This window comes from Podarcis filfolensis, assembly GCF_964270895.1.
Source record: "Podarcis filfolensis genome assembly, chromosome: 17".
Lineage (NCBI taxonomy): Eukaryota > Metazoa > Chordata > Lepidosauria > Squamata > Lacertidae > Podarcis > Podarcis filfolensis.
In genome coordinates, this window is record NC_139621.1 from 27,880,558 (window position 1) to 27,903,500 (window position 22,943).

The 22,943-nt window shown below is 41.9% G+C and overlaps 1 long non-coding RNA gene across 1 annotated transcript in view; it reads left to right on the top strand.

Moving 5' to 3' along the window:
- The first annotated feature begins 814 nt into the window (after positions 1–814).
- Positions 815–22,943, top strand: part of LOC310753080 — a 292,662-nt gene continuing 270,533 nt past the window's right edge. Inside the window, exon 1 of the long non-coding RNA XR_014543159.1 lies at positions 815–861. This is a non-coding gene — a long non-coding RNA (uncharacterized lncRNA). The remainder of the gene's footprint in view (positions 862–22,943) is intronic.

Genomic DNA, 22,943 nt, shown 5'->3' on the forward strand with positions numbered 1-22,943 from the left:
TGCTTCTGTTTATCCCCCATTTCTCTAATTTTCTCCAGAAACTTCAGTCCCTCTTCTTTCTCCTCCGCTATTTCAATGTGAATTGTAATCTTCTTGGGGCAGGGAATTCTCTTTTTTTGGCTTAAGGCATTGCGTAAAATGCCATGTAAGAAAAAGAAAATGACAAAAAAATAATAATATTTCACCCTAAGGAGAACTAACTTGTGTTTGCATTTACACCAAGAAATGTCCAGCCATCACTCATACAGGTGCATGAATAAGAATAAATACATAAATAACCATGGATGTCTATCTAGTGGGCAAAGAAGTACCTGTACAATATATTTATATTACAATTTGTCACATGCTTCAGCACAACAATTAGGGATGGTGTACCTTGGATTACAGATGCTTCAGGTTACAGACGTTTCAGGTTACAGACTCCGCTAACCCAGAAATAGCACCTCTGGTTAAGAACTTTGCTTCAGGGTGAGAACAGAAATCGTGCTCCGGTGGCGCAGCAGCAGCGGGAGGCCCCATTAGCTAAAGTGGTGCTTCAGGTTAAGAACAGTTTCAGGTTAAGAATGGACCTCCAGAATGAATTAAGTTCTTAACCTGAGGTACCACTGTAATATATTTATTTTTGAGTCACATCACATATCACATTTGTAGGTGTATACCCAAGCTGTTTTAAAAGGTACATCTTAAAAAAAGTGTGAGTGTCACACACAAACTTGCAATCACAGACCCTCCAAGTGCCCCTATTTCCCAGGGACACCCCTGATTTAGAGAAGACATCCTGGTTTCTGATTTGATCCTGGAATGTCCCACTTTTCCTTAGGATGTCCCTATTTTCATTGGAGAGATGTTGGAGGGTATGGAGTTATCCGACCCCCCAAGCCGTCTGAAGGTAATCCTGTATAGAGGAGTTGTTTAATGTTTAATGTTGGAAGCTGCCCAGAGTGGCTGGGGCAACCCAGTAAGATGATAAATAGTAAAATTATCATTATGGAATGGGACGTCCCTATTTTCACTGGAGAAATGTTAGAGGGTATGCAATCACTTTGATTGAACAAGTAATTATTTGCGATTGACTGCAGTTTCCTGTTGTCAGTGCACTCGTTTGGCAGACCTGGGCTTCTGTTTAATGTGTGAAATTGTGCTTCGACTGGGTGCTGCATTGCTTCAACACGGAGAGAAGGAACACACAAAGAGAAAACCTTTGCAAAGCCCTCCCTCTCACTCATTCAATTCCCAATGGTCAGTGGCGTAGAGATTTTCCACTGTCCGACCTTGTCTAAGTCCCAATCTCTTTATTTATTTTGCATTCATCACAGCAGACAAGTCTTGGAAAGCTCTTATGATATGATCATTTTTCATTGTTTGCAGTAATAAACGGCAAAATATTAATCTGGTCATAAGATAAATATTTTTGAAGGGTCTCAGCTGAGCTGCTAAAAGGACCTCCACGTGTAATGAAAATGTTCTTGAACAGCGTCATGTGTTTGGTTTTAACTGCCTTGTCTGCTCGACCCGAAACCTGGGATATTTTGTGTAAGAGGCCCCCTCCCTGTTTTTCCTGTTGACAATCATCAGATGCAACCAAGGCCGCTAGGGAGGGACATGTGCTAACCTTCTCTAAACACAGGGAGTTTGATTCCATATTACATTTGTTTAACCTCTGGCATTCAATGACACGCTCGTTTGGCTGAGCAAAGCATGGAATCTTCAAAGATAGCTTTATGACCTGGATCTTCTGCTCACGTGAATTGGCCCTTCTTTGGGCTAACAGTGACCTCCATGTGGCATGTCTGTATGTAGTAGTGGATGATTTTTGCAAATTTTCCCAGCTGCGCTGCATTTGATATTGTCGGCACAGTGGGAGGGTACAAGCAATCCTACTTCTTCACCACCACAGGCATAGAGGAGCAGATTTTATGAAACATATAATCCAAGTCACTGCCCAATTCCATTGTCAAATTGGGACAATTATCAGTATCTTCCCAACATTTATTAAGGATTTTGCCACACCAGAGCAAAATGTGGATTTGCACCGGCCTCCCTCCTCATTAATGCTGAGGAATCCACATGACTTCCTCCCCATCCCAGTGTTGTCCAGGGCCATCCTGGGATGGTGTCTACTTTTTGCTCCAGTGAAGACAGGCCTAAAGGCACCTGAAACTAGTGTTGTGCACAAACGGCCTCTCAAAATTTTCCTCTTTTATTTTTTGGGCAGAGAAACTGAGGGTGGGGAGAAGGAACCATTTCATCCAACTTTTCCAGGGAGGTGATAAATTCTCCGGCAGTTTCTCAGGGGTGGGGTTTACCATTAGCAGTGGCAGTAGAACAGCTTCTTTCTTTTCCACAAAGGTCCCAACTGTGCTTGTAGCCTGGCCGCCATTTTGCAACTTCCACAATGCCTCTGACCTAGAGTCATTCCAGGTCATTCAGGTGTAGTGTGGGGAGAGGAATGACCTGTAAAAATGGATTAGGGATATTTGGAGATACATCTGTGAAGTTGTCATCTTTTTGATGGAGGCTTGGGAAGGAGGAAGCAGGCCTGGTGCTTCTTCCCCAAAGCCTGGGAAGCTTCTGCCCAGTTTAGGCAATGGAGAAGAAAGCAATAGGAAGGTAAAGGGAAATGATTGATGTGCATCACTGAAAACTCTTGCAATGAAAAGAGCAACTCAGACTGCAAAACAAATGAGCAACAGAAAATATGAAATGCTGGGATAATACAAATTATTATCAAACAGCTCCTTCCAGAATTTATATGAAACACAGATGCATTCAGCATTTCCTCTGGGTATTTCCACTCCCGTGTTAAGCACTGGGCTTAATCCAACCTGCCTCCCCTTTGTACCTGTTGCAATCAAACCACAAAGTAGCAGGAAAAGCCTATTAGGCAGCTTCAAACAGCAGTCAGGGAGGACTTATCAGCTTCTGTGTAATGATAGTCTGGCAGTATCGTATTCCAAACTTCTCAATGAACCATGACACCAAAACATAAACAAGGTCAAACAATCGGTTTAAGCTCTTTGCGCAGTCATGCAGCAATGCATCCTTGCCTGAAATGGCTGGTATCCATATTCTAGCTTAGCGATTGCCAACACGGTGCTCATGGGCACCAGGTTGGTGGCTCCTGCAAATTTTGTGGAGAGGTGAAAGAATATGATTTTGTTAAAAAACACCACAGCAACTGCGCAAACTTCCTTCACCTAGAAGTTGCCCAGAGTGACTAGGGAAACCCAGCCAGATGAGAGGCGTATAAATTGTTGTTGTTGTTGTTGAATAGGATGTCCCTATTTTCATCAGAGAAATGTTGGAGGGTGTGCCATCTTGATTTGAATCAAGTGTGCAGGAGCTTTCCCCAATTCTCCAATTAACATGCATTGGCAATGGTTACATATAACCCCAAGCTGGAGGTTCCCTTGTTGTTTCAAACACAAGGTAACAGGGGGCAGTAGACAGGCATATGCTACCCTGCAGCCTGATTCTTAATATGCAGTTAACTTTACATCTGCACAGGCCACAATCTCCCTGGAAGCAATGTAGGAAGTTTCTTCTTCCCTCGAGGCAGAACATTCTGCTAAGAGGAACCACCGAGTTAAAGCTATGGCTGTCAGGAGGCATGGCCACAATATTTTCCATCTGCCTCATCTGTAAGCAACTGTCCTTAAAACAAAAAAGGAAACAAACAGATTTATAGAGGACTAATAAAAACGATTGCATTATGCATTCTCTCACTCCATCTTGAATCAGCAGTTCCAGAAGGTCCTCTGGGAGGAGAGTAAATAACAGCATACTCACAATGTTCCTTTTTCTCTCTCCCTGAGCTTGGCAAAACTAATGCATATAAACACAAATTAGAAGGGAAATAGAAAACAAATCTAATGCATGGTAGCCAGGCAAACTCTGGTGTGGAATGATAGCCTGAAGTGTGACAGCAACAGATGCACATTTAGACATCTGTGGTGAGGATCATCTGCATACTTATCACCCTGTTACGTGCTTGTGCAAATGTACAAATGCAGAGAACATGATACAAACTCCACTAAACACATCTACTTGAAATGCATTATTTTTCTGTTTGTTTTTGGTGCAGTGTGTGCTTTTGCTGATGAGACTGAATTAAGTATCTCATGATACATGGTGCCTGTGAACACAGAAGAAAAATGCACCCACTTTAAGCCTGTGAATCAATGTGAAGAGGCTGAATCATCTGCTTCGACAACAATTAGACTTGGAATCAACAGGTACCTCTCAGCAATATGTTGTTCAGTGTCTCCCAAGATATTATAATTCAGACCTGCACACCTTGTGGCATACCAAACTGACCAAACAGGTTCCTAGAGTCCTCCCGCCTCCTTCCCAAAGCCTAATTAGTGCTTTCCCAGCTTTGGAAAGGAAATGGGATAAAGACCCTGTCAGCAGGTAACTGTAATCTATTGAGAACTACCTGGACAAGAGCTTTCCCCACAGTACTCAGAAGGGAAATTCCATGGTAGTTGTTACAATCAGATCTTTAGATATCTAAAGAACATTATCACTCCCTACACTTCCTTCCCTTTTGCAGACCAAATATGCTCAATACTTTAAACTGTCCCTGATTGCAGACGGGTGAATCTGTCAGTTCTGCTTTCCCCCAGTTTCTTATTTTTCCAAACTTAAGTTCAGTCTTCCACATGAATTTGAGATTTCCTTTTTTAAAGCCCTCATTAAAAACCACCAGCATCTTAATGCAAATTTCTCCTGATATACACATTTGTATGCCATTTTGTATAATACAGACTTTCCCCCCCCAAAGCTGTTTTATTGAAAATAATGCACCTTGTATGTTATTTTCACTAGTATTGACATTTTTAATTGATATTTTACTCCAGAATATGCATTTTTGTACACATCACTTGACTTTAGAACTCTACTGCAAAATTCAGAAAAGTGTGAATTTCAATGGATGGCTGTGTTTCAGTTCTTGCGCTATTTTAAAAATTTTGAGTTAGTTCAGTTCACCTTTAGATGTGAACTGAATTGAATTTCTCCTCTCTCCATATTCCTTATCAACGTAAATCATAGCTGACAGTGTGCTGTCTTTGGATTCTCTGAAAATCTAAGACATAGACATCTTAAGATACCACAATTATGATCCTGGAAAACACCTACATAACTGTGACCTCAACAAACAACAACTACTTATTTATAATCCAAGACACAACAAGCCTGCAGTTAAATACCATCCTTCTCATTGTTAAGATGCTCAGAGCACTATTAAATTGAGATGCTAGCTAGAGGCCTGCATTAGTGTTTAGATTAGAAGGGGGGAATAATAAGCGTCAGGATAATTACTGCCTATAATAATAGAAGTGGAACCTGAATCTTAATCGCTATGGCATGACTTCACTGACAAAGCATCCACACAAGCCCACAATCAGCAAAATAAAGACATTAATTAGTTATTGGCCCACTACAGTTAATCTTGTGGTTCTTTTGAAAAATGATTGGATTTTAAAATTCCAGGAGTGTCTTGGCTGATGCAAGTCAGCAATGCTTCAGTGAGAGCCTTTTGTTTTATATTTACCAAAGATCTTGGCTCTGTTTAATTAAGAAGAACAAAGAAGTGAGAAAGGAATCATACTCGGATTCAAGATGCCATCTGTTTGTAAAATAGCTGAGAGTAGAGAGTTGTTTTCCCGGTTTAGAACTGCATTTGTGAACTGGCAAATATATATATATAGAGAGAGAGTTCTACTCATTCAACGCATTCTGTTTAAAGCTGGTTTATGCACACTGTAAATTAATTCACGTGGTTTTAAACTGATCAGAAGGATGGCATCCACTGTTAACCACTATTACAGAGTCTACAGTAAAGTGAAACAAAAATTATTGTGGTGGCGAAGTTTTACAACTGGGATATTTGTCAATGGAAGGAAATGCTAAAAAATGAAAATCTGATAGATTTTAGCATCGACCCTATCTGCCTGCGGACTGTCTCGCCAGAGTGGTGCATGCTCTGGTTATCTCCCGCTTGGACTACTGCAATGTGCTCTATGTGGGGCTACCTTTGAAGATGACCCGGAAACTACAACTAATCCAGAATGCGGCAGCTAGACTGCTGACTGGGAGCAGCCGCTGAGACCACATAACACCGTCTTGAAAGACCTACACTGGCTCCCAGTATGTTTCCGAGCACAATTCAAAGTGTTGGTGCTGACCTTTAAAGCCCCAACGGCCTCAAAGGCCCGTAGACCTGAAGGAGCATCTCTACCCCCATCGTTCTGCCCGGACACTGAGGTCCAGCGCCAAGGGCCTTCTGGTGGTTCCCTCAATGCGAGAAGCCAAGTTACAGGGAACCAGGCAGAGGGCCTTCACGGTAGTGGCACCCGCCCTGTGGAATGCCCTCCCACCAGATGTCAAAGAGAAAAACAACTACCAGACTTTTAGACGACATCTGAAGGCAGCCCTGTTTAGGGAAGCTTTCAATGTTTAACAGACTATTTTATTTTAATATTCTGTTGGAAGCTGCCCAAAGTGGCTGGGGAAACCCAGTCAGATGGGCGGGGTATAAATTATTATTATTATTATTATTATTATTATTTGGAGGTTTGCCAATCAGACTAGGAAGCGAATAAGCAGTCAAAAGGGTGAGTGGGAATAGACTGTCAGAAGGCCAAAAATACCTATTATATCAGGTAATCTGAATTATTATTATTATTATTATTAATCAGTCACCTTCTACACAATCATCTCAAAGCAATGTATAATAAAATATGATAAATGTTAGATATGTTTACAACCAAATTAATACAAATACATAATAAATATTCATGGAAATACAAAATAAGCACCTATTTGTCCTGCTGGGAAAGCCTATCAGAACAAAACTGTCTTCAGTTGTTTTTGGAAACTGCAGCTAATGAGTGCCTGTTGTGTATTGGCAGGAATGCTGTTCCACAGAACAGGGGCAACCACATGAAAAGCCCTGCTCCAAGTGACTGCAGAGTGGGTTTCTCAGATCAGCTGTGACCATAAATCCCTCATTGTGCATCAGCGCCAAACTAAACTGGATAGCTGAGGTTTGTGTGGTCTTAGGCCTAAGCAACGCATTCACTGCACAATCAGAAACTTTATTGGACTAAGGGAGCAATCCTAAGCCAGCATAATTTTCCCCAGTTTAAGTTAAGGAACCATAAGGTATGTCAGATCCAAATTCTGTTCAAGAGCAGAGCTAAAGCAGACTGAGATACCCTAAGCCAGCAGAGAGAAAACAATAGAGTTTGACACCACCCTAAGTTCCACAAGACGCGGGTGGCGCTGTGGGTTAAACCACAGAGCCTAGGACTTGCCAATCAGAAGGTCGGCGGTTCAAATCCCCAAGATGGGGTGAGTGCCCATTGCTCTGTCCCTGCTCCTGCCAACCCAGCAGTTCGAAAGCACATCAAAGTGCAAGTAGATAAATAGGTACCGCTCCGGTGGGAAGGTAAATGGCGTTTCTGTACGCTGCTCTGTTTCGTCAGAAGCGGCTTAGTCATGCTGGCCACATGACCCAGAAGCTGTACACCGGCTCCCTTGGCCAATAAAGCGAGATGAGCGCCGCAACCCCAGAGTCGGCCACGACTGGACCTAATGGTCAGGGGTCCCTTTACCTTTACCTTAAGTTCCACAAGGCTGCCAGGTCAACGTAATCAAGCTGAACTGAGTTAGGATCCAGCATAAGCCCCCCCACCCACCCACACACCAGTCCTGCCCCCACAACATATTGAGCAACATTCATATTGAGCAACTCCGACAAGCTCTGTACTATCACACAAGCGGATGATAACAAAAGCAGCAGAGCGATCAAGTGTTTCAGCCCAATTTACAGCATCTCAGAACGTGACTGGAAGTATTTAAAGAGGCACATTAAAGTGTTGGTACAGACACAGAAGTATCATTAAAATTTCTCAAATGCCACAGGATCAAAGGCCTTGTGGATGACTGCAAGTGATTTATTAGGCAGCAGAGGTATTTTAATCAATGTACTTCATTGGGAAGCTAGAGAAACTGCAATCCTATCATGGGAGGAGAGAAGACTTTCCTAACTTATATGCAAACTTTGCTGGGGGCCTATCAGTGTCAAACTCTCTACCTCTTTTCATCTGCTCTGTTTGCTGGTCCTTCTGGTCTGGAGAAAGAAGCCACAACCACCTACCTATATTTAACAGATACTGTAGTCGTCCAAAGTCCACAGAACTGAGGCAATGGAAACTTCGCCATTGCAAAGGCACTGGGTTGCATCTGGCTGGTCATTCAACCATGGCAGTTCCATTCCCAATTGCAGTCGGATGGAGCAGCACTTCAGCTTAATGTAGCCATTTAGGTAATGATGAGTGTAGGAGGAAAATAAGGTCTCCAAGTAGTTTGTTCCATAGAAAGGTGGCAGACATACTCTTGCCATTCAAAGTGCTGCTTTGAAATAGGCACTAGAAACGAGCCATTTGCCTTTGATCTCTTTTCCTCTGTCTTTAAGTACTCCAAGGTCCCTTTCTGGTAAGTAGCTACGGTGCCCCACCCCCACAAAAAAAGAGAGGAAACACACAATCAAAGCAGAGACCAAAAGTGGACACTGATCCACATAAAATGTATAGCTGCAAATTTAGAAAGAATGACTCTAATTGAAATAGGAATGCTCTACATATCATCACAGTGGGGAGGACTGCTGTGGTGGCTGCACTTACCTGTTCACTACTGGGAACAGGTGTGCAGCCAATGCAGGGTTTAACTCTACCCTCCCACTCATCAGCTGTCATCATGAGTGATATGAGTTGATGGACAGGTGGGTGTAGTTTAAGGAAAATTACCTGGCGAGCCAAATTGTACCCCCTGGCATGCCAAGACTGGCCCACCAGCCAGAAGTTTCCTGCTAAGTTATGCTTAGGGTAGACATGCTGAAATTAAAGGTTCTAAGTTAGTTATATCCATTGATTTCAATAGGTCAGTGTTGAGTAGAGCCTGTTGTTGTTTCCGTCTGTTTCAAGAGACAATGGAGTGCACCTCTGGGGTGAAGTCTAACTGCTGCATTAGCAGAACTAAAGTGGCTTCTCCAGGGTACAAGCCTGGGAAGCATGTATGGAGGTCCTAGGATCACCAGGTGACAAGGCCCCTCTCTTGGCCTTGCTGATGTGGCCTAAAAGAAAGCAGAGCAATAAGTTTGGCACCAGCTTGACTCCACTCTGGATTTGTTTAGGGTTTACTCCTTAGCCCTTTCTTCACCCAAAGATATGTTGCAAGGCAGCAGAGGTTCAGGTCAGAGCTTTCCTTCTAGATGGCCTTCCTTCCCAGGTAGACAAACCCATCTGCCCCGCACTTGCCTTTATAGCATGTGCAGAAACCACCTTCTTGACCATTGGACCCACTATTGATCTCGTCTACTCAATCTACCTGTCTTCACATGCAAGGGGAAGTTCCTAACTCACCTGGGGTTTGAGACCCATCAGCTACTTTCACCTGGTTTTGCCAACAAGTCAAAGCCGTTCCTGGGGTGTGGCCTCTGTCACATGCTGACAGCTTCCAGGAACCACAGGTGAGAGCTGAGTGCAGGGTGGGGACCAAAGGTGGACAAACATGTCCCCCACCAGAGGTACTACCCCTCCCCTAACACCCCATGCAACCATAAGCTTATTGTTATCACAATAGCTGTGCAAAACATTTCTAGGATACAATTTCCCAGTGAGATTTGTGCAAGCAATTTGCCAGGCATGTGTAGGCACAGTCAAAATCACCTGAGATGGCATGCTATAGCTTGTAAAATGGAGTATTAGGTAGACCTCAGATTTAATCAGTGCCTACACCACTACCAGCTTCAAACATCAGAAGAAACACAGCAAACTGAGAGGCTCACAAGCCCACAGGAGGCCAGCCTGTGCCACTGGAAGCACAGGCAATGGTAGTTTGTGGCAAAGAAAAACAGGTGCGAAAGAGCCTTAAAGCTGGTTTTAACAATGAGCCAGACCTACACTCCTGCCAGCCTGGTATTGCTCCTACTCACTGGTTCAGTAAACTAGAAGAAAGCCACACTAGAAATGCATAGGAGTGGCAGCCCCTCACACGTTCAGCTTGAATGGTGGAACATTGGGCAAAAGGATTGGCCACCATTCAAACAACTCATTACATAGTCCAACAGCCATTGGCCTGAACATGCTCAGTCTTGTCTGATCTCAGAAGCTAAGCAAGGTTGGGCATGGTTGGTCTATGGTCAAACTGTTCCCATGCTGCAGGGATGAAGAACCTTTTTTGGCTTGAGGACCACACTCCCTTCTGAGTGGCCAACATGCCAGTGGCGGATGGGGCCAGAGTCAAAAGTGAGCAGAACAACAGGTGTATATTTTAGGCTAGTTTCTTCACACACATCACTGTCTATCCTCCATCCAGAGAAACAGGAGTTTAAAGTCACATTCCAGCAAGGCAAAAACATTCAAGGAAGGTGAGAAACAGGATTGGTGAGGGGTAAGCTTTGGGGAGAGGGGTCATACTGTTGAATATAAGGATAGCAAAAACACAGCTAAGAAGCTCAAATCATATATATGACTGAAACCATTCTTTGGAAATTAAACCCACGTCCAGACCTTTAAAAACTTTACTTGCAGAAACTTATAGTTATAGATGAATTAAAATATGATATTTACAGTCACATGCTTCTCCAAGCATGGGCCTAAAGTCTCTTATTCTAACTTCCAAACAACTGTATTTTCCTTTCTTTCCAGAGCTCAGCACTTTCAGTCTTCTGTATCTCAGTTAGGCCATGCCTTGCAGCTCCTTTGAGGGATTTCCACTTTAACCTTCTCCTGAAGTTTTGTTCTTTCTTTCTTTCAAGCAGAGAAGCACTCCAAACACTCTATTTAACTTAGCAGTGTTCACAGTGGATTCAAAAACACAGTCATCTTGCTTCATATAAAATGAAGCCTATCCTTCACTAGATACCCCCATGTGACCAAACGTTAGCCAATCACATGAAAACTACTAGAGAATTCTCTATAATTCCAGTTACCAACCAATCAAATTTCAACACATAGGAATGCATGCCAGCATTTACAATTTCAGTGAATTAAATTACTATACTTAACAGTAGCTGGGTATGAGCCTGAGCTGTATCTCAAGGGACAAGTAGAGAGCTCTGGAGAGATGTACTTGGCCCCCAAGTCTGAGGTCTGTCCGTCCCCACCATATTGTATCAGTTCCGAAAGGTGTGAGACTGTATGCTTCAAAACACAAACATACACACATCAAACGAGTCCATGAGGAGAAGGCATGGTGGCATCTAGTTCTCTATAATCAGGGTGATGACTGAATGTTCCACCCCACACACAGATCTTGAAGATTCTCCCACTCACGGTCTGGCACAGCACCTTCTAGAAACAGCCTGAGCAAATGATGAAACTATCTATCACTCCCGAAAAGCTCTTAGTGGAGGACTAATACCGAATAGAAGTTTTTTGAGTGCAGAAAAAGAATGAAAATATATCACTGCTTAACCAGTAAAATGTGTTCTGCAGAACACTCAGTTGCAATCCAATACCAATGGGACTGTAAATGCTTTGCCTTGAAGTGAAGCACTCTGGCATGAAATAAAATTGCTATTATGGAAGAGTTATTTCATTGCATGACAATTGAAACGCATGTTGTGGAAGCATTTACATATGTTCTTTTGGATGCTACAATTCGCTTCACTTTGATAGAACACAGATAACATTTTTTGCAATCTTAAAAATTGCTTTTCACTTATTTTTTAATACTCCCCAAGAAAATTGAAAGTACACTCTCCACCCGAGAACATTTTTCCTACCAATATGTTCCCCTCCAGAGACAGAGTGTCGCCATTTGAGAATCACGCATCGTCCTAGTTCTCCCAAACAGGGGATGAAGTAGTAAATCTGCTTCTGTCTGGATTCCTAAGAGTCAGTGTTTCTGCCTCACAACTATATACCCTGAACAGAGGAATTAGCATGTCGGGGAGACAGCAAAGTTAGACATGGTGGTAACTACTGACTTCAATGGTTTTAAAGGAGGATTAAACTAATTCATGGTCAGTCAATAGGGGACAGGACAGGAAGTTCTGTTGTGACAGGGACACTAGAGCTTTGGATCTAGCCCATTACTTTTTATAAGTGTTAAAGGTACAGTACGAGAAGAAGAAGAAGAAGAAGAAGAAGAAGAAGAAGAAGAAGAAGAAGAAGGGGAAGAAGAAATGGATATATCCATTCTGCTATTCACACTTTACTTCAGGTGGTCAGAGAAGAATACTCAACTCCTTCAGTCATGTCATTCACACACACACACACACACACACACACACACACACAACACCATTTTGCTAGTGCCATCATAACTTGTTAACATTTGTATCATGCTCTTTTTACATTGAACTGGTGCTCAGTGATCACTGATCCCCAGTGAGCTTATCAATCTAGCAAGACTAGGAACCTACAATTCTCAAGCTAAATACTCTAGCCAAAGCACTCCATTTCCAATCCTGGTACAGTACCATTGCACAAACATTCAAAGTTGCCTCCGCCTAGCTTCCAATTATGGTAATATATTTCAAAACTGAAACAGTCGTCTTCTCTAATTATTCATCTGGCCAGAATAAATTGTTCACAATAATGTTTGTGGAAAAACAGAAAAGGTCAGGATATCTTAAAAATCAAATCCCTGTCATTAAACAACTGTGCGCACATTGTTTTGCCGAGTAGCTGTTCTGTTCTGTTTACCTCGATCTGGGCGTAAGTTCTGGCCAATCCAAAGCACACGGGCCAATTTAAATCAATGGGGAGACCTCCATTGACTTCACTTGAATATTGAACCAGAGCCTTAGGCATCTGGAGCTGGAAGAAGCCATCCGTCTTGCTTGCCAGTTCTGACAAAATCCATTTGAGTAAAGCACTTTTCATCCAAATGGATAGCACATATCTGATAGAGAGGGGCGGGGAAGTGGGTGGGGGGACTGTGTGTTTCCATTTAAACTGTATTGCTTAGGTCGTCTCTCTTGATTTACGTCGCAGAGCAGGATGCCAAGTTGGCATTCACATTATTGGAATGGAGAAAGCATTCAGTTGCAAGTTCCGAAAGAATTAGAAACAGACTGCTCTTGAAAAAAATATTTGGGAATTTGAAAAACCCAAAGACGTCACTGACCGAACATTTGATCTCCTTTTCTCTTACTTATTTAACAACAGTTTTAACATTTTGTTTGATGACAATAACTCTGGCATTATTATTTTTTGTCCTGCAGTGGCATGTGGGAACTTGAGACTGGCTCACAAGAAGAAACGGGTGGAATATTAAAATACATGTTCCAGGAGATCAATGCCATTTATTTTTATTTGCTGAGGGCCTTTAATGGAGAAATTCATCGTCCAGGGTTGGGACCTAGCTTAGTAAGCTGCTGAGGACTGTGTGTGCAGTCAGGCCTCAGAGACCTTTTCAGTGTGCAGAAAGAAATAGATGTGTTCAACAACAGTGCACCATATTGGCCATGCCTAATATGAATACCAGGAGTCCTGACTGGCTATACCGAAGAAGAATGCTAAGAGACTGACCTTGTTTTATCAACTTCAGGTTTCAGCGACTGCCCTTGTGGATTCCAAGCTAACCACAGCTTCCAAGACCAAATTGGGGTATGGCCATCCCCCACTCCAACAAGGCCTGGGCTTAGTTTTCCTGTAACAACAAATTATAATACTCACAAAAGAAAGGAATTGTGGTGCTATTTTGCTTTCAAGATTAAAGCAGGTGAGGAAAGTAGGTTTCATACAGTGCTGAGCTTAGTTTTAAGCAGAAAACAAACAACAAAAATGGCATACTAATCCCAACCTATATTTGCTGCTTGGATTTCAAATGTAAAAACTGGAAAGAATGAACATGGAAAAATTTGCTCTCACGAGGATGCAAAAACTTCCTGCTTTAGCTCGAGCCAGAAATAGTCTGAGGACAGAGTCACTCACAACAACTTTTGCGTCTTCTGAGCAAAATTCACTGAAAATATCTGGTTCATGTTCTGGGCACCAATTCAGAGAGAAAGAAGAAAGTTATGGGCTTGTTTGGTGTTTTTTTTAAAAAAGGATCCAAACTGAATTCTTCACACACACCCTCCCGAAAAAAAAATTCTACAGGAATGTATGCTATTTAGGATTGTTAGTTCAAATTTAAACCTCAAAACTATATAAAAAAAAACTCATGGGTTGCCAGTCTTGAAGAACTATAAAAATCTCATGAATTGCCAGCCTTGAAATTTTCAGGACACAAAGCAGTATACCGCACTCTTGAAACATTCTGGCAACACAGCAATCCAACTTGGACACCTTTTCCTTTTCCAACATGTGACTGTAAATCAAACACAGTTCTTTTCAAACACTGAAACTGATCTTCCAATAAAACATGTAGTCAAATCTATCCTGGAGGTATTGAAAAGATCTAGGGCACACTGACACCTCTTGCCATTGCTGACCAACCAAGTCAAAGGCAGTCTACCAACCTTATATGGCAGCCTAAAGGAGACTAAACAGCCCTCTTCTTTTTTTGCTGGTGCATGAGATTTCTGAGGACTGCACTGGATAATATTGCAAAAGTTCTATCTGTGCTGGTAGACGTGTGGTGCTGAAACTTCCCCTAGTGGGAGCCATTGCTTGATGTTGCAGTCATCACATAATGAACCAGCCCACTTTCTGGAATTACATTTTCCTGTCTAAAACAGTTTCAGTCCTCTGATCTGAGAGGAAAGAGGCAGATTTAACTTTGGGCAGAGAGAAAAGTTGGGCAAATACTTTTGAGTATTAGAACCGTCTGGCAAGCAGCAGCCTTCTGGGCCTTCAGACATGACCTGTGGCTTTGGGAAGGTTTCTTCCTACTTTGGGAGTTAAGTTGTTCCTGCACTGGGTTTTCCACCTGCTCTAACAGTATATTAGTGGACAAATACCAGAAGTCTTCGGCAATCTTTCTGCACAACAAAATGATCTTGAAAATTCATCCGGAGACTTCTAAATAGGGCTGAGTGAAAATGGCCTCCAATGCTATTTGCGCATAGCAAAATTGGGGAGGGGTTTCATGGGGGAGGGGCATAAGAAGGGATTTCTCCAGCAGATTTCCTCAAAAATTATCTTTGGAGGAATTTCAGCTCAGTGCTGAGTGGAACTCTGTTGTTGATATTGGTGGATGGAGGAAGTGTTGGGGCTAAAAGAGATGGGCTGGAAGGCGCAGTAGCCAAGCCCATTTCTACTTCAATCATATTAAAATAATATTAAATGATATCACAACTAGATATCATTTAACTTCTGCCCAACGTTCAGGATTGCTGAAATTGGGAAGGCAATTCCACTGAACATGTACTCCAGGGAACAAAAGAAGTTCTCCAACACTTCAAGGGCAGCATGAAAGGCCATAAAATTACTTTTAGAAATTTCAGCACATATCTACTACCTACTTTGGGGTGAAGTGTGCAGATCTAATTTCTATAGGTAAGTGAAGGAGAAGAAACATTGCAGTTCAGAAAAGCTTTCCTTATGCCACTATCCTAGATTAGGGGTAGAGAACCTGTGGCCCTACAGATGTGTCTGGAATCAGAACTCAAATCATTGGCCACAACCATTGGTCATGCTGGCTGGGGCCAATGGGAGTTGGGGTCCAGGAATATCTGGAGACCCCCAGGTTCTCCACCCCAGTCCAAAGCAGATATGGGCTTGCAGGAGCTAAATCTGAACTCTCAAAATGCTGGAGGAACGGATACAGGCCCAAATGTTGTACTGTGTTAACCATCTGTGTGGAACTTTGCATTTGTGAAGTCCCAGCAGATGAACTGCCACTGACATAGGAATGATATCATAAAAACTCCTTTGCTAAGTGTGATTCAAATTCTAGATCACATTGGACAGCTGAACTTTGGCATCTGAGTGACAGCTGGCATGAGGTCTCAGCATAAATAGGGGTGGCTAATTCTAACCATAAACACATGCAGGCTGCATTGCATGAATGAACAAGCGTTAAACAAGAATTTTTCTTTTCCATCACAGAAGCCAAAGCTAGCTCCACCTTCTTACCAAAGAGGGGAGTTTATGTTTCCTTGGCTAAGATGCATTTGTGTGGTAGTAAAAAGACTACCATCATCAGAAGGATGGTTGGCAGCTTTTCTCTCTAGTTTGTACTCCGTTCAGCTATGTCTACTGCTAGGGAGAGTCTGATGGCTGAGAGTAACCCGTGCTGGAAACGTATTCAGCAAATAGCAGGAATCTAATGAGCGTGGTGGCATTAGCTGCTGTGAAACAGTGCGAGACAGCACGTTTCCTTCCATAGCATCAGCAGGAGAACTGCAAAATCTCCAAGGGTGAGCAGCAGCACAATTGATCTATCACGTCCCCATACTTTGAGCTTCTGCAGCCAATGAGATTAAGCATTACCCAGCTTGATTACTATAGTGTGCTAAGTATGGAGCAATCCTTGGATACAGGTTGAAGAATGCAGTGGGCCGGGGATGCAAATGTCTAGCTATTGGCTAGGATTAATTGCAGAGAGCACATTATCGCTGTATCAAAGGTGCTCATCCAACAAGGTTCCTGCCAAACTGCATTGGCCTTTAGAACTCTGAAAGATCCAAGGCGCAAAGGAGCTCAGAGAATGCTCTCTTCCACGTGAACATTCACTTGTGCTGCCATCATCCAAGATGACATGAGATAACCCTTTAATATCCCACATGGAGAAAAGTCAATTTAGATATTCCAGGTCCTCTATGGAACCTGTTGCCCTGACTCTCTGAAAAGAACACAGGAGTGATAAATTCATACCTTTGGTGGTGAAAAAGAAATTGAGACTAAATTCAATTTGTACTAAATTGTGTTGTTTGATGGATGTGTTCTGCGTCTTATTTATATGCTATCATGCTTTGGATACAATTACACTGATTGTTGGATAATTTTTAAAGTTGTTATTATTGTGAGATGCTTTGTCAAAGGAAGAATGGATAGAAAAACTTATGGAATACGCAGAAATGGCGAAACTTACTGGAAGAATAAGAAATCAAGATAACAAACTTTTAATAAAAGAATGGAAATGGTTTATTGAATATTTACAGATAAATTGCAAACAGATAAAAACATTGGGAGGATTATTGTAATAACTTGCAGTTTCATAAGAGTATGTATTTAAAGTAGATAATTAAATGAGCAAATTTAATGAATTTGGATATACAGAAGATACTAAAAAATAAATTTAAGGGACCACAGAAAGAGGGGGAAGGAAGTCAAACCTTGAAATGTTAAAATGATTGTAAAATTAATGAAAAGTATAAATAAAAACTTTGCTTTGAGCTCAACAACAACAACAACCTAGAACCCCGACTGTGTTCTAGGACATCCCATAGCTGTTGCATGAGACTTTGCTCTCTGTGATAGTAGCAATATGTGGGGAACAACTTACTGTTGGACTACAACTCCCATCATCATTAGCTAGCAGGATCAGTGGCCAGGGATGATGGGAACTGTAGTCTAAAAACAGCTGGAGACCCAAGTTTGGGAAATCCTGGTGTACACTGACTGAAAGCGGTTCCTCGGGGTTTCAGGTTGGAGTCTCTCCCAGCTGTACCTGGAAATACTGGGGTCTGAACCTGGAACATCTTGCATGCAAAGCAGATCCTTTACCACTGAGCTATGACCCTGTCCCCTATTTTTTAAGCGAGAAATGCACACATGGAGGCTTTAATAATAATAATAATAATAATTTATATCCCGCCCTCCCTGGCCAGAGCCAGGCTCAGGGCAGCTAACACCAGTACAATTACAATAAAAACATAATGGGGGGGGACCAATTTAAAATACAGGTTGAAAATACAATTTAAAATGCAGCCTCATTTTAATAGTAGCCCATAGATCAAAACCATAAGGGGAGGGAAACATAAGGGTCAGACTGAGTCCAAACCAAAGGCCAGGTGGAACAACTCTGTCTTGCAGGCCCTGCAGAAAGATGTCAAGTCCCACAAGGCCCTAGTCTCTTGTGACAGAGCGTTCCACCAAGTTGGGGCCAGTACTGAAAAGGCCCTGGCCCTAACTGAGACCAATCTAACCACCTTGCTACTTGGGACTTCCAAAGTGTTGTCATTTGTGGACCTTAAGGTCCTCCGCGGGGCCTGCCAGGAGAGGTAGTCTCATAGGTGCGTGGGTCCTAGGCCACATTTAAAGGATAGGCCTCTAGGCCTGAGATCCAGTGAAAGTAGCCTTCAGACCCAATATCTTCTGGGGGTCCACTGAGAGCTCTGAATTATTTGGAGATGGGTCCTGAAGATCTTATGGGAGTTCCATGGAATCGAAAGGGCTAAGTATGTGCTGGGCAGTTAGTGGCGGTGGCAGGCGATCAAATACCATCCATGCTTTCCAATGGCCCGCCCTGCTGTCCCAAGTGCAATCGCACGGAAACAAAAAATGTGCACTGAACATCAAATAACAAGAATGTTGTAAAGCATTTGAGCCAAAACTGCACTAGATATTATCAGGAAACAGTCCCAGCTCCCATTTGGGTTGAATGTCACACACATCATTGTTTCTTTTCATGCCCCCATTCTCTCACATGTTCTCTCTCACATACACATCGGCTCTCTATGGCAAGTGTGCCACAGGACAGCAACACAACTAAGGCTTAGGTTGGCCATGTAAAAATGCAATTCATAGAGAAAGCAGAGGGCTGGTGGGGGGGCGGGTGGTAGACAAGAAAGCCCAACATTTCTTGGCAAGTCCTGCCTTGGGTTGCCTAGAAACCTGCTTTGAAAACAAACACTATATTTGTTTCTTTTTAAGCCGACAATGTAAAGTGAACCATACAGAAATGGCTATGAGACACGTCCCTTGGCCACTCACCAGGGTGAAATATTCCTTCTTGTGAAGCTGGAAATATTAATGCCAGGTGTTCCAAGTGCTGAAATATGAGAAAGTTAGCGAAGCATTGCACTTTTCTGCAGAGACGATAAAGGATAGTTCCCCATAGTTCCTTGAAGCACCTTGAAGCTCCTCTTTCACACTATACACATCCACACTATATATTTAAAGCACTATGATACCACCATAATAAGTCATGGCTTCCCTCAAAGAATGCTGGGATCTGTAGTTTGTTAATAATTTTTAGCTGTTTGGTTTGCTGAGAGTTCCACTCCTAGTGATACAATTCTCAGAGGTGTTTAACTGTCAGTCCCTTTTCAGTCCCTGGGAATTGTAGCTCCATGAGGTGAGTGGGGGGGTCTCCTAACAGCCCTCAGCAAACCAAATATCATGTCATGTCAGGCTCCAATTTGGACATATAAAAAAGCCACAGCTAAAAGGTTATAGAGTGATACAGTTTACTAATACCGAATATTGCAGTATCATAGTTAACAATCACCCACAAGGATTCATGATCAAAATTTCTACACATCCAAACACGGAAGGTTATTTATTTTGCAAAACTTTCAGGCTAATTTCACCCAGTGTTTAACAACAAATAAAAATGAGTCAGGTCACTTAAGATAAAGAATAGAAGGTATTCCCAATGAGACAAACTTTGACTGGTTGCAGACATAGGATCCTCACTGGTAACTTTTACGGAATTGTTATTTTTGTTATTTTATTTCTTACCCTGTGTTTAAAATTTTATATTTGTATGCTTTTATCATTGCAAGTTGCTTTGAGACATTCAACAGGTGGAATGAACAATAAGTGTGATCCAGTCATTTCAATAACCATTTTAAATAACCACGTTTGCCATTATACACAATGCATCTTGGCAATGATACTATAGAGCTGGAAAATATATCCAAAAAGAGGCAACTAAAATGACTAGGAGAAAGGTGAATATTTTTTGCATAATGACGTGTGTGTGTGTGTGTGTGTGTGTTATGGCTTATCCAGATTATTTGGCAAAATATGTCACAAAAGGTTACGGTGCTCTGCCTGTTCTGGTTGAAGGTATTCTACTGAGTTTTCCATTGATGCAAAATAAACACATAAAAATTAAACTCTCGGTTATAGAACCATAGAATTGTTGAGTTGGAAGGAACCCTGACTTCATCTAGTCCAACCCTCTGCACTGCAGGAATCAAGCCTAAATTGTGATTTATGACCTAACCCATGTGTGCACATAGAAATTACCCCAAAGATTTCGAGTTGCCATATTTTGAAGAGCAAAAAAGAGGGCACATTTGCCGACTTCTGCCTTTAACTATGCATCGCTGTGACAACTCCACCCATGAAAAGGAGGACGTGTCCTGGAAAAAGAGGACACATGGCAACTCATTCCTCCAGTGCAAATATCTGACCCCTGTACAGACACCTAAGTGCAGAGAGAATGTATTTGGAGGAGAGGGAAAGGGCTTTGCAGTGGTTGTCTCTATTGCAGAAGTGAGGAAACTGACATTCTTTTGTGGGGAACCTTCTGGGGGGGGCATTCAAATGGTAGGTGGGGTCAGAAGCAAGCATAGGTGCAGCAATAGATGTGGCTCTTCCTTTGTGCAGCAGGCAACTTTGAAGCCATGCAAAATCCCATGGTTTCTATGCAGACAGACATTTCTCTCCATCCAGGCAACTAGAAGGCGTTGTCACAGTTCAAGGACCCATTCCAGCCAGAAAAAAGCACTTTGGGAAGACACAGATCAGGGCCGGTGACAGACGGTTGCTCTGGGACAGCCCAACATTCCCCACCTCTGCTCTACTCTAATCTAAGTGCATTAATGTCAGTATCTGAAATGATGCTACATAAGTCAGGGGCAGAGCATGCCTTTGCAATGTTGCTCTACCACCTGATACTCACTTTCCAAACAAATACAATATTTGTACAGAGTTCTGACAGTGCAATCCTACACATGTCTACTCAAAAGTCCAGCTGAGTTACAAGTATGTATAGGATTGCAGCCTAAATTACTTAGGTGCTTTGGATACCAAGAGCTCATATAAAAGATGGTTTCCTAGGAAATAGCAGGCCTTGTAAACAGCAGACCAAATTTACTCAACGGAGCTGTTATCCATTTCTTTTAGGAAAAGTTGACCCTGTGTTGGATGGATACCAGAAATTGCATCCAGACTAATCAATAAACTCTAGCCTGTTGTTTGTTGCAACATCTTCCTTGGAAACTACTTGGCAAAATTAAGTCAGTATGTTCAATTAAAAAGGAAAAGAAGAAGCCAGCCAGTGCTGCCAATATCCTGGATATCAACCACTTGTAATTTACTACACTTAAAATCTTAAAAAACTAAAAAAACAACAACCCCATAACTTTTAACTTACTTGTGTTCCACAAAGGACAAGGCAGTTTTCAGATCCAATCTTGCAACAGTTCAGAGCAGTAAGTGGATAACTTCTTTAATTTGACAGTTTTAATCTGAGAACTGCTATCAGTGTTATAAAGCAATGATTTTTCTACAAAATGAAATGCTGTAATGAAGAAGTAATGGGATAGATGTAGCCAACTTTTTTAACAATTATGGCATGAGACAAGTTCAAAAACATGGAGAGCTATACTTCACTGGTGAAGGACACGTTTTGCATGCAGAGGGACCCAGATTCAGTTACTGACATCACTAAATCAGGGGCTGATTTATGTCAGAGTGTGAGCCTGCAGACTGGACCTGTTGGTTTGTTTGTTTGTTTTTTCTATTTAAAGCACAGTGTGTCTCTGTGTTTAAACCCACTGTATTTCACACCATTATTATTTCCCGGACAACAGCTTATTTCTTGGGAATTCAGAAGGAAACCTCCAATTCTCTCTCCCCAACTCAGAAGTGATAGTGTCCAAATGTGGACAATTACAATTAAATTTGTCTCTCTATGAAACATGGGTTCCTTTAAAAAAAATAATCCCAGAATGATAACTCCAATCCTTGATCCTCCATCACTGTCATGTTGGCTTGCCAAAAACCCTCAATCAACACCCAGCTACCAATCTGGTTCATTAGACATTTTCAATCACTATTCTAGTGTAACTCTTGATTTTGTGGGAAATGTATTGTTATGATTTGTTTTAATATTAAATGTGTTTATTTTTTAAAAATAATAATCATAGAAATATTTTTTGGTTCAGATTTAAACTGAATTTTAAAAAGAACTCAGTATTCTCAGATAAAGCCAATATAGTTGCAAAATCATTCAAATAGATCGTAGGAAAGGAAAAACAACAACACCACTATTACTAAATTCAAGTTTACAGACCCCCTGTTGGCTCTGGCCCCCTATGTGTGTTCCCTCCCTTTAGTTGGCCCTCCTTATTGCCAGAAAAGCTGGTGGGAAATCTTTTTCATTGAATAAAAGCTTCCAGCGCTGCCCCTGGAACATCCAGCTCTGTGAGGAGTGCCATAAGAACTCTCATCACCCTTAAGAAAACCTAATTCCCAGGATTCTTTGGGGCAAGTCATGATCATTAAAGGGGCATAAGAGTGTTTCTACATACAAGGTGTGGCTATGACTACAGTCTCTCTCTCTTTCACCAGCAGCTGAGCTAGCACTCTAAGAACACACACTGGAATTCCTAAAACAACAACAACAACAACTCCTGAGATTTAGACAGTTTGAAAAACAGAGTCAAAGCCATCAGCCGAAACCATCCCTCCTCTGCACTGACATATATTGTGAAACCTTGATCCTTGACTTAAGATACCAAAAAAGAATCAGATTAAATTCAATGAGACCTTAGTGAAGCAATAAGCATTCTTAGATAGTTTCTCAACTACATTATTTATTCCACTTACCATGGACTGAACATGTTCAATGGGTACCGCTTCCGAGAAACTAATATGCTAAAGCTTCTTTTAGAAAACCACACAGTCATAAACAAATCAAAAAAGATGTAGGGCAAAAGACTCAGGTCTGAAGTGAAGCTATGCTGGGAAAAGAAAAAGAAGATCAAAACTTGCTGCGAGTGTTTATTCAAATCATTTTTTTAAGCTGTTAGCATGGACGTGGGTTACTTCTGAGCACGACTAATTAAAGCGAGT